The sequence below is a fragment of the Lactuca virosa genome, chromosome 1 (assembly GCF_052849685.1).
Source record: "Lactuca virosa cultivar CGN04683 chromosome 1, Lactuca_virosa_CGN04683_v6, whole genome shotgun sequence".
Classification (NCBI taxonomy): domain Eukaryota; kingdom Viridiplantae; phylum Streptophyta; class Magnoliopsida; order Asterales; family Asteraceae; genus Lactuca; species Lactuca virosa.
In genome coordinates, this window is record NC_136426.1 from 303,554,301 (window position 1) to 303,565,065 (window position 10,765).

The following is a 10,765-nucleotide window of genomic DNA, read 5'->3' on the forward strand; positions in this document are numbered from 1 at the left end:
AGGGAGGTAAGAGGTAAAACAATAGTAAGATAAGTATAGCGAAAGATTGATGTTTTTCACCTGAGTTTAACCGTGTGTTTACTTGTATTCCCCCCCCCCCCCCCCTTAAAAGCATTTAAAAAGGTATTTAAAAACGTAGTGATAGGGGTATGAACTCACTTGGTAGCTTGAAGAAGGTGAGACAAAAATCGATCAGAACTTCGACTGGAGAAAGCTGATTTCTCGGAATTCTCGGGAATCTCGGGAGCGTAAAACTTCCTTCGGAACTTGGATATGTAAACGGAGGCTTCATGATGGTTTCGAGGGGTTAAACGCAGAGCAAAAGCACGGGAATGAGAAGAGTTGAGCAAAAGAACTCGGCAACCTCGCATGCCCTTTTATAGAGGCTGAACCTCGCACGTACGTTGGCGTACGAAGCTCTACGCGGGGCGTAGTTCGGATCAGACCTCCAGGTGTCGAGCTCCGGATGGTGCAACGTGGTCGCTTCTGGGCCGAGGAAAGCAGTTGTACGCTGCGCGTAGCTATTTCGTACGCAGGGCATACGTCAGTGTCGACATGTACGCGGGGCGTACTCCATGGTACGTTGGGCGTACCCTTCGGATCAGATCCGACTCGTCAGCACTTCGGATATTATCCGAATAAATAATTAAATTTATATATTTTAATTATTTAAAAACATCAGAAAATCATAACTCTTGCATACGATCTTCGTTTTCGACATTCTTTATATCCACGCGTAGGTGAGACCATGCTCTACAACTTTCGCTTGGACTCCGTCGGCTAATTTTGAATATATTTTTAATATTATATTTTTAACAGGCCGGGACTGGAAAAGTCCGTTAAAAATCCATAACTTCTTCATCCGACGTCCGTTTTTGTCTGTCTTTTTACCGTTGTGTTACTATTGATGAGATCTTCGATTCTCGTTATGGTTGTGTTGGCTAAAAGTCGTCCGATCTCTATTTCGAGTTTTTAACTGTCTACTGCTATGTCTGAAACTTCGAAAAATCATAACTTCCTCATACGAAGTCAGATTTGGACGTTCGCTTTATGTATGCTTACGGTTTAGTGATATCTACAACTTTCATTTAGATACTTAAGGCTAAAAAGTATTTTATTGAAATTTCGTGTTTTACGCTTAACAGTGTTTTGCCGGTTTTCTTGCGGATTTTCGATTGGTCATAACTTTTTCGTTATAACTCGGATTTTTGTGTTCTTTATATTTTTGAAAACCTTAATACGATATCTACCACTTAGTACTTTCACATTGAGATTTTTGAACATTTCATTTTTTATGTTATTCATATTATATTAAGATAGGTTACCAAACTTGACTTTGGATCGTTACATTGATTCGAAATATCGGGTTGTTACATAATTGAACAAATCAAATCAGTCCAGGCCCGGCCGAGCACTTTCGTTTTGTCATCACTAGATCATCGAGGGGGCCACAGATGTCGCTTTTATCCCTCCAAGGGTAAAAGGAATGGATAAACTTCGAATCATGTGCTTGCTCTATTTACTCATCAAATCACACACAAAAATGTGTTTTATAACACCAAGTTACTGGTACGTTTTCACATAATCAATGTGTAACCGACTTGTAGACTGCAACTCATATCTCTCAGTTTGAAGAATATAAGATATTATCGTCTCACTAATCACTCGTGATAAAATCCATGAAGTGATTAGATGAGCGTGGGTTTAATCCAATACTCGAATCTTATTCCAGGAGCACTTATGAACACTGCAGCTATGTCTAAATGTATAAAACACCCAGACAAACTATAGACCCATTCATGACATTCTTGCCTCAATACCTACTTCCAAAGTATGATCGACTGTGGATGGTTTGAATAACCAAGTTATTCGGGAAGTCAAAACATGCAAAGAGAAACACAAGAATAATACTAATCCTATATGGCCCCAAAACTTTTGAGTGTAAATAAAACACCTTTTATTTAATCACCATATTAATTACACATTATTCATTGTATAATATTTCGAATAATCAACTTAATACTTGAACTAATAAAATAGTTATGTCATGCTCCAAGCATGCACACTATGTTTACCTATGGTCCTTTCTTTGTGAAATAGATCAATTGACAACATTTCAATGATGCTCATTTCACAATTCCAAATCCTTATCGTAAATGTAAGGATATCAAAATCTTGTCATTTACTATGATCTGTTAGATTCTAAACTTACATGCAATGATCCTCTTGTGATGACTATGCACAAAAGTCACAAAGGCTTGACAACAAACATTACAAAGTATTCCAATGGAGAGCAGTTCCATGGAAACGAATTCTCACATTCAAAGTACATTCCTTTGAACATCCTTCTTGCATTAAGTTCTCTAATCTTACACAGATTTAATGTATAACTTCCATATGTGGAAACATTTCCATATTCCCATTTTGACTATCACTTCTGAACAAGAGTTTCCTCTTTTCAGAATATATCAATATGGTCCTTTCAAAATTAACACTATACTTCCAGCTGTCCATGAGCAACCAATCTTTGGCAAACCTGAGATTATCCTCGACAATTGCTTAATCATTTTAGTCATATACAGTACTGGTCCTTTTTCCCTCTTAATTCCCCAGACATTTGGAAAATTTAGAACAGATGAATATTATAGCACATGTAATCAATCCTATACCCGAAGCATATGGGACACGATTCATGATGTTTTACGTAAAGACATGATATTTGACCAGTCTTTTGGTACAATATTTTTTATTTGTCATGTTCTCACAATTCGAACTATAAAGAGGGATGTCGTAATCATAATCGAATTTTAAGAATGCAACATATATAGAATTTCCTTATGTCGAACCATTCCATCATAACATTCATATATATCCTTGACTAAAGTTGATTAAAATCTCAATCTAAGCTTGTAGAATTGGAATGAAGTATAAAATCCTCTCCCTTAATTATAGCAAAACAACTTTTCAAAGCGAATTGAAACTTTTGTTTTCTATAATTAACATTGCTAACTTGCAATACTTACCATAATTGATTATGCTCCCACTAGCATAATAATTATTTCTCTAATAGCATAACACTTATGCTACCATTAGCTTTGACATGTACCCAAAAATCATCTGGACTTCTAAAAATCAATACTTTATTGAATTTCTTACCAAAGTTCAGATTTCTGATACGAGATGCTTTGATAAACCTTTATCAAATTCATGCACCTTTCTATAGATCGCTCACCTGTGTGTCTAAACAATTATGAAGAGGGATGTTGTAATCATAATGTTTAGACGTTTTTGCCATTTCTCACAAGTCCATGTTAGTGTGTTGGTTAACCACACACTCTCTACTAACGACTTTGAGAATGCAAATATTAAAATTGCTATCTACTTAAAATCTACTTAGTGAAAGCGTTTCATCACCATCATTTTCATGAATCAGAGAGAAACCTTATAAAACTTAGATTTTATGGTGTATGTGTTCCTACCCATGTGAATTTGTCAAAACCATAATCACAGGACAAGGTTGTTGGATTAATGTCTAAGTCCATAACTATATTTGGTATGTACTTGACCCGACCCGGCATGGTCCATTTGGGTTGCACTTCACCGGCACAATTTATATGGATAGTCTTTTGAGAATAGTATATTTATGATTTATATTAATATATTATAAGTTCTAATATATGAATATGGAATCATATTATTTAATTAGTATTGATCAAGAATTAATTTAGAATTAATTAAGTGATCAAAAAGAACTAATTAAATATGGACTCTTATATATATGGAATGAGCCAAGTTCATTTAGTTTGGACTAAGCTTTCATGGATGGTCCATGGAGATTTTAACCCATGGATCCTATGTAAATGAAAGGTCATGGGTATTAGGGTTTACATGGATGTAACCCTAATCCTCCATAATATATAAAGGGGTCCTTGGCTCACAATATTGGCATAAGTGTGTGAAAATAAGAGTGGGCCGATTTTAGTGTGCATACATATTCTCTCAAGTTCTTCCAAGGTGTTTTGGTGATTTGTGATTCCATTTGAGGCTTCCACACTATTGGGGCTAAGCTCTTAAAGCTTGAAGACATCAAGCTACATCAAAAAGTATGTCATCTAACTAGAACTTTGTAGTATAGGTGCTTTATAATGTGCTAGTTAGGATGAAACCTTGGAATAGTTAATATTTGCATGTATAATAGAGAAAACATATATCCAAGGTTTATAGGGTTGCATGTACACCATAGGAGTGGTAGTATACTAAAACCCAACAGTGGTATCAGAGCCATGGGTTGTTTTCTGTTATATTGATGCAAATGTTTTATTTTCAAGTTGAAAAAAAAGGAAAATAAACATGACGTTTGTCAAATTTTAAGATAATTACTTGTTTTTGTGAAAAACTAAGTATTTGTAAAATTTGAATCATTTGCTATATGAGTTGAATTAGGTCAAATTTAGTAAAAGATAAAATGATATGATTATTTTATTAGTTTTAAAAGTATGATCTAAAGAGTTTTTTGAAACCTCCATAAGTTATGGATATGAAAAGGTTTTTAAAAAAATTGATTCTAAGTTTTTTTTATGGAGTTACAAAACTTGGTCTTAATGTTTTAAAGAATTCCATAACTTGTTCTTAAGTTATGGAACATGAAAAGTTTCATCATAAAACAAGTATTTAACTCCATAAGTTATGGAATCCAAAAGTTTTCAAGAGTTACAAAACTTGCCCTCAAGTTTTGGAATTTGGAAAAAGTTTTTTATGATAAAAAAAAGAATTGAATTCTAAAACCTTGGGTTCATAACTTAAATAATTAATTAAATGGTTTTAATTTTGAATTTAATAATTGGAATTATGATGTTTTTATTGAATAATTCAATTAACTCTTATGGACTTTATTAATAGATAATTAAAGTGTTTAATTAAAAGAGAATTAATAATTCCATAATGACATGGTTTAAATTTAATTAAATTAAGAGTATAGTTTAATTAATAGATTAAACCACCAAGTATTTTAGATGTCTAAAATACACCCCTATACTATTATAATATTAAAAGTTTAATATATTATATGTATAAGAGCAAGTCGTCTTACCATTAGTAGGCCTCATTCACGAAGCCGGTCTATAAGGGGGAGTATAAGGTTACTGCCTATAAAATGGCAGTTTAATGGGTGTCCACTCTCACCCACCGCTTCCTTGACTGGTGGAGGGTCGTTAGCCGAACAGGTAGGACAAGGACTATAATTCTCCCTTCATTATAAGTATAATGATAAATACTAAGTAACTAAGCACTTATAAATTCCCAATCTTAGTTACATAGGAAAATGTGAATAAGGTGCTAATCCATGAAATTACACTTTGCACTTTGTTTAAGCTGTTAGTGGAGCGTGTGTGGTTAACCGGCACACTAACCTGGACTTAACAAGGTAGGCAAAGGGTAACTTAATGTTTATCATAGTATCGTTGGAGCGTGTGTGGTTAACCGGCACATCGATTGAGGGGTAAATATTAAGGGTACCAAGTATATTTGCATGGTTACTTCACACCTTGTTTTGTGATCCTCGGCATCCCAGTCACAAAACCTGAAGGGCACACTCGAGATTGAAACATGCCATTGAAAAGTTCAATGAATCTCAAAAGAATCTAGGAGTTTCAAAACCAATTAAAACCTAATAATACATTTCGTTTATCATGGTGGAAATTGGTGAATCGTCATTCACCTACCTTCAAATATTTTATAGCTTGGATTACGGCATCCCTCTTCCAAGTTATAAAATAGTTTGTTGGGTCCTAGCCTTAATATTTCATATTGGGTGTTATATTAAGGACTTTAGATCAACTATCTTGAATATCTCCCAAAAAGATGTCTGTTTCAGACATCTATGATCCTCCTAAATCTCTTGGAACTTCACTTCCTCCACCTCCTCCAATTATTCTACCTAACCCACAAGTTCGAGGTCACTCAAGCCCTAATGGCAAACAAGGTATATGTGTGATCACATCTTAGAGATGAAGTCACATATTGACAAGCCGGGAGAGTTAGGTGTCAAAGTCTTGAGAAAGTTGGATGTTCAATCACTTTCTAAGTCACATAGTGAGTTCCTTTGGGACTACTATGAAACAGACTATGACATGAACCTTCATGATCATATCTATTTGCTTGGTGCTGCTGAATTAGCAATGATTTGGAACGATAGTAAAGCAAATTTGATTAGAAGATCAACTTCCCAAAAACTTTATGGACAGTGACAATGGTGACACTGGAAATCCAGAAAAAACATTCTCTTCCCAATGGAAAGGGATTGGCCATAGTCAACCCGATTGACCAAATGGTAAAGAGAAAGGCTAAGTCTGAGATAGTCCCATTACCAAAGGGTCCATATGTTTATTTTGCCAAAGGAATGGGCGTTGATTGCAAAGCTGCCAAATTTACCTAAGGATGTTAAAGTCAATAAGTTTGACTCTACATCAGGTAGAGCCCATTATCTAACTCTGTTAAGTTCTATTCTGAGATCGTCATTACATGATATGATTGGGTCACATGTTGATGTTTTAAGAATCAAAGAATAGAGAGAAATCTTAAAGGAAGTATATGCTGATTCTGATCGCGAAGGTGGATTTCGATCGCATCAGAATTTTGAGCAGTTGCTTAAGAAGTTATGATATATTGCTAAGGAATAGATAACAACAATTTTCCATGTGGATTGTAAGGATAAGTTTTTCCGCAAAGTTTTAAAATAAAAGAAAATTGTTTAATTTTATTTATTTGAAGTATCCTTACAATGGCATTTGTGGAAAATTGTTGCTTATATGATTCCACTGACAGCAATATTGGAAAATGGATTTGATTCTTTCATTTGTGGTAGTGTCTAAATTTACCAAATCAGGAAAGTTCCTCATCACCCAAGTTTCAATTGGACCGAAACTTGGAATCATGCAAGTTGAATAGTATGATGAATGATAACTTTCAAGCTTTGGAAAATCAAGACTAATTACTTGTTCACATGGATGTGTGAGTCAAGTGAAGGACTAAAGGGATCGAGTACACATTCTTGTGCACTGGTCATGTCCACCACAAAGCTCGTTAAGACTATTTGATTTACTAAAGTTTAGTAAATATGGTTATATTTACAAGTTTAAGTATAATTCTTAAACATTGGAAAAATCTCAATGTATGGCAGAACGAACGGGAAGAATCAAATTAGGCAGAAAGATAAAAGTTTCTTAAATCTGAAAAGATGGGAGAGTACTTTAGTATCATGTTTGTGATCATCTTAATGATTTAGAAATCATATCACAATTAGTCCTCTAAAGGTCATCTTAGTGCATTCTTATGACTAAGAAGAGGAGTCATGAATTGTTGAAATGGTTAGATCAGGAAGATGAGTCATACTTCGTTCCAAAACAATTCTTAGAGTCATACTCCAAGATTGTAACTTGAGTGACATATCTTAAAGAAAGGTTTAAAACACTTGTCAAATGTAAGAGTAAAAGTGTCCTACTCTTGTACATTTGAAATTGGTAAGTTGTGATGTTTTGGATAAAACAAAGACCAACTAAGGCCAATTGTGTGAAGTGTTTGTCTTGATAAAGAATCCGCACTATCTCTTGAATATTTGGCAAGATAGTCTTATATGTCAACGGCATAGTGGGAGTCTTAAAGATCCTAAAAAGAATTTCAAGAACTAATCAAGAATAAAACCTGTGGTTCTTCACTAGCACACGACTTGAGGTTTATAACCTATCGTGTTGACATATTCTGTGCCCATTCCAGTTAAAGTTGGCTTTGCATAGGAGTTCTGAAAGTTGTTGCATAACAACTTGGAAGCAATGGCAGGCCCGGTACTACCAGGTGGCAAGAAGTTAAGATTGCATAAGTTCTGTCCATATGAGTTTGGATTTGTCATTATCCTTGTCTTATGACTATGGTTTTGACGATTCACATGGATAAGAACACATACACCATAAAATCTAAGGGTCATAAGGTTTCTCTCCGATACATGAAAATGATGGTGAGGAAACACTTCCACCAAGTAGATTTGAAGCAGATGGCAAAAGGTCTAAACAATTGAGACTATGATTACGACATCCCTTTTCATAGTTCTGAAATTGTTTAGACACACATGCATGCTATCTCAGGAAAGGTGTATGATTTTGATAAAGTTTTATCAAAGCATCTCGTATCAGAAATCTAAACTTTGGTAAGAAAGTCAATAAAGTATTGATTTCTAGATGTCCAGCTGATTTCTGAGTACATGTCAAAGCTAGTGGGAGCATAAGTGTTATGCTAATAATCATCATGTTAGTGGGAGCATGATAATTATTGTTAGTGTTGCAAGTTAGCAATGTTAATTATAGAAAACAAAAGTTTCAATTCGTGAGGCTGCAGGGATTGAAAAAGTTGTTTTGCTATAATTAAGGGAGAGGATATACTTCATTTCAGTTCTAAAGGCTTAGATTGAGACCTTAATCATCTTTAGTCAAGAATATATATATATATATATATATATATATATATATATATATATATATGAATTTCATGTTGGATTGGTTGAACTTAAGGAAATTCTATATATTGCGTTCTCAAAATTTGATAATGATTACGGCATCCCTCTTTATAGTCAAATTTTGAAAACATGGCAAATAAAAATATTGTAGCAAAAGACTGGTCTAGAATCATATCTTTATGTGAGACATCATGAATCGTGTACCATTTGCTTTGGGTACAGGATCGATTGCATGTGCTATAATATTTGTCATTTCTAAATTTTTCCAAATGCCTAAAGGCATTAAGAAGGGAAAAGGTCTAGAATTGGACATGACTAAAATGATTAAGCAATTGTCGAGGACAATCTGAGGTTTACCAAAGATTGGTTGCTCAAGGACAGTTGGAAGTATAGTGCTAATTTTGGAAGGACCATATTGACATATTCTGAAAAGAGGCATCTCTTATTCAGAAGTGATAGTCAAAATGAGAATATGGAGTTGTCTCTATAGGTGGAAGTTATCTGTGTAAGATTAGAAAACTTAATGCAAGAAGCATGTCCAAAGTAATGTACTTTGAATATGAGACTTAGTTTCCATGGAGTTGATCTCCATTGGAATACCTTATAATGATTGCTGACAAGTCTTTGTGACTTTGTACATATTCATTACAGGAGGGTCAGTGCATATAAGTTTAAAATCTAAACATATTTCGATAAATGAGAGGAATTTGAAATTCTCACATTTTTCGATAAGGATTTGGGAGTGTGAAATTAGAATCATTGAAATTATGTTCAATTGGTTTATTTCACAAAGTAGGGATCATAGACAAACATAGAGTGCATACTTGGTGTATGGCAAAGCTATTGTTTAAGAAAAACATAGTGTACATGCTTGGAGCATGGGACAACTAGTGTTTTTAATTCAAGTATAAAGTTGATAAAACCGAAACAATGAATAATGAGTAATCGGTATGATGATAAAATAAAAGTGTTTATTTATATTCATAGGGTTTGATACCATATTTGATTCATTTATTCTTGTGTTTCACTTTGCATGTTTTGACTTCCAGAATAACTAAGTCGCTCTTCCTGAATGATTAAGTTTTTCAAACCATCCACAGTCGGTCATATGTTGGAAGTAGATATGAATCAAGACTGTCATGGGTTGGTTTGTAGAGGTCCAAGTTGGTGGACAAAGTGGTGCTACAACACTCATGAGTGCTCATAAGTTCTGAGTATTTGATTCAACCCACGCTCATTTGAATCACTTCATGGATTTTATCACGAGTGATCATGAGACGATAATATCTTATATTCTTAAAACCAAGAGATATGAGTTGTTACTATGAGTTGGTTATACATTGATTGCACGAAAACGCATTGGTAACTCGATGTTATAAAACGTGCCTTTGTGTATGATTCAACAAGTAGTAGAACAAGCCATATGAGTCGAAGTTTATCCATTCCTTTTACCTTCGGGATAAAAGCGATATCTGTGGGCCCCTCGATGATTTAGCGATGACACATATGAGTGCTTGGCCAAGCCAGGACTGATTTGATTTGTTCAATCAGTCAGTCATCACAGGACAAGGTTGTTGGATTAATGTCTAAGTCCATAACTATATTTGGTATGTACTTGACCCGACCCGGCATGGTCCATTTGGGTTGCACTTCACCGGCATAATTTATATGGATAGTCTTTTGAGAATAGTATATTTATGATTTATATTAATATATTATAAGTTCTAATATATTAATATGGAATCATATTATTTAATTAGTATTGATCAAGAATTAATTTAGAATTAATTAAGTGATCAAAAAGAACTAATTAAATATGGACTCTTATATATATGGAATGAGCCAAGTTCATTTAGGTTGGGCTAAGCTTTCATGGATGGTCCATGGAGCTTTTAACTCATGGATCCTATGTAAATGAAAGGTCATGGGTATTAGGGTTTACATGGATGTAACCCTAATCCTCCATAATATATAAAGGGGTCCTTGGCTCACAAAATTGGCACAAGTGTGTGAAAATAAGAGTGGGCCGATTTTAGTGTGCATACATATTCTCTCAAGTTCTTCCAAGGTGTTTTGGTGATTTGTGATTCCATTTGAGGCTTCCACACTATTGGGGCTAAGCTCTTAAAGCTTGAATACATCAAGCTACATCAAAAGGTATGTCATCTAACTAGAACTTTGTAGTATAGGTGCTTTATAATGTGCTAGTTAGGATGAAACCTTGGAATAGTTAATATTTGCATGTATAATAGAGAAAACATA